Source organism: Salvelinus alpinus, chromosome 8 (genome assembly GCF_045679555.1).
Source record: "Salvelinus alpinus chromosome 8, SLU_Salpinus.1, whole genome shotgun sequence".
Lineage (NCBI taxonomy): Eukaryota > Metazoa > Chordata > Actinopteri > Salmoniformes > Salmonidae > Salvelinus > Salvelinus alpinus.
In genome coordinates, this window is record NC_092093.1 from 84258790 (window position 1) to 84261471 (window position 2682).

The window sequence follows — 2682 nt, forward strand, 5'->3', positions numbered from 1 at the left end:
TATTGTTTTGGCGCTCCTCTTTTCTCAAGCACAATACAAATGTACAGCACAGGAATATATTTCACAGAAATATCTATTTCCTGTATTGAGCATTGCATTCTAATTATTGATGTTTGTGGTGCTGTGGCTAAGGAAAATCAATAACTGGATAGAGGGCTTCATTGTATTTTCTATGCAAGACTAGTTGAGTTTCTCTTAAGGTTTGAATGCTGACTGAGGAAGAGGAGACTTGTGAAAATATGAACTCAGATTGACAGGTATCCCAATTTCTCTCTCCATTTAGCATTGAAGTTCTTGCACTGTGAGAGCACCAACCAGGGCCCTGACAGGCTGGCCCCTGACATACCCCTACCATTTCAGTCAGACAGACAGGAAAACTAGAGCTAGAGACGGAGTCAAAAGGGGATAGAAATGCCTCTGAAGGGAACTGTTCTTGTCTGAAACATTTGCAGCCTGGGAGCTTCAAAGTCAAAGAGCCCATCTCACGTGTCCAGTTGAAATGATTTAGCTCCTTTTTTTATTTTCTGAAGTCTTCTGATGCTACCAAAAGGGTACCCTTTTGAGAGTCCTCCATTTCATCTCGGTGATTGCCGTGTTCAGTCACTGGCTTCTAAAAGGCAGAGAGCATTTAGGAAGTCTTACGAAGTCCAGGGGAAAGGTGAAATAAGGTGAAGCCTAGCTCTACTTATGTCAAGGGCACCTAAAGGACTTGAAATGGGTGCTAATGGGTTGAGTTGCCATGTTAAAGGATTGGGTAAATTATGGGCATTGTGAAATGGCAGATGGCGAGGAGGTCAATCAGAGAGTCTCACAAGGGGACAGATGATCCATTACCTGTGATCTCTGGAGCCACAGAGAATCTTCAGAGGGAAAACCTTTGGCCAAAATACAAGACTTTCAGTGTATTAGAGAAGATTAGGGATTTTCTACCAAGACTATTCCATTTCACAGGATGGCTTAAAAATCCTTCTTTAACCTGTCCCCTCCCCTTCATCTACACTGATTGAAGTGGATTTAACAAGTGACACCAATAAGGGACCATACTGTAGCTTTCACCTGGTCCGTCTATGTCATGGAAAGAGCAGGTGTTTCGAATGTTTTGTACACTCAGTATAGGTCAACCTCACTGACTGGGGTCTACCATATGGGTGTCATCCCAGATTATAAAAAAGAAAATACTTATAATTAATGTGTTACCCATTAATTTTCTTTTTTATAATCTGGGATGACACCCATATGGTAGACCCCAGTCAGTGAGGTTGACCTATACAATATTTAGCTACATAAAATGAAGTGTAACATCTAGTAATCTAATTTTACTTATGCAGATATGCCATGTACTCTGTGGTGTACTTGTGGGTTTATCCTCTCACTTGGATGGCAAGGAGGTTCAGGTTGTCATAATGGGTAACACACATTAATTATAAGTATTTTCTTTTTTATAATCTGGGATGACACCCATATGGTAGACCCCAGTCAGTGAGGTTGACCTATACTGATTTTATTTTTTATAATCTGGGATGACACCCATATGGTAGACCCCAGTCAGTGAGGTTGACCTATACTGAGTTAATTTTCACTCAGTATAGGTCAACCTCACTGACTGGGGTCTACCATATGGGTGTCATCCCAGATTATAAAAAATTAAATCAGTATAGGTCAACCTCACTGACTGGGGTCTACCATATGGGTGTCATCCCAGATTATAAAAAAGAAAATACTTATAATTAATGTGTGTTACCCATTATGACAACCTGAACCTCCTTGCCATCCAAGTGAGAGGATAAACCCACAAGTACACCACAGAGTACATGGCATATCTGCATAAGTAAAATTAGATTACTAGATGTTACACTTCATTTTATGTAGCTAAATATTGTGTATCTTGAGGGGTACTTACTTGTAATTAATGTTAACTTATTAGTCGAGGCTCCTCAAAGGAGGAAGGAGAGGACCGTTCTCAGTGAATTTCATAAAATGTTTAACTATAAAACATTTAAAAATGTATCCATTTTAGATAAAACTACACTAAATATAATCGCGTCACCAAATAACTGATTAAAACACTATTTCGCAAAGGTCTACAGTAGCCTCAACAGCACTCTGTACGGTAGCACCATGGTGTAGCTGGAGGACAGCTAGCTTCCGTCTTCCTCTGGGTACATTGACGTCAATACAAAATCTAGGAGGCACATGGTTCTCACCCCCTTCCATAGACTTACATAATAATTATGACAACTTCCCGGAGGACATCCTCCAGCCTACCAGAGCTCTTGCAGCATGAACTGACATGTTGTCCACCCAATCAAAGGATCAGAGAATTATTCTAGTACTGAAAGCATAAGATACAGCTAGCTAGCACTGCAGTGTATAAAATGTGGTGGGTAGTTGACTCAAAGAGAAAGACAATAGTTTAACAGTTTGGAACAAATTAATTTCTTCCAAAATGAAGGAGAAGCATTTTTTTTTTCATTTTCAATTTCACTTACTTAGCTAGCAAATGCAGCTAGCTAGTTTAGCCTACTGGAGCACCCTGCTCAAACAGAGGGTTGCTGTGTTAGCTAGCTGGCTATGACTTTCCAACACAACACTGGAACTCTTCCAAGTCAAGGTAAGCTTTTGGTATTACTAATTTATTGCCACCGGGGCCCGCTGGTGTAACTGCTTACTGACTGTACACTG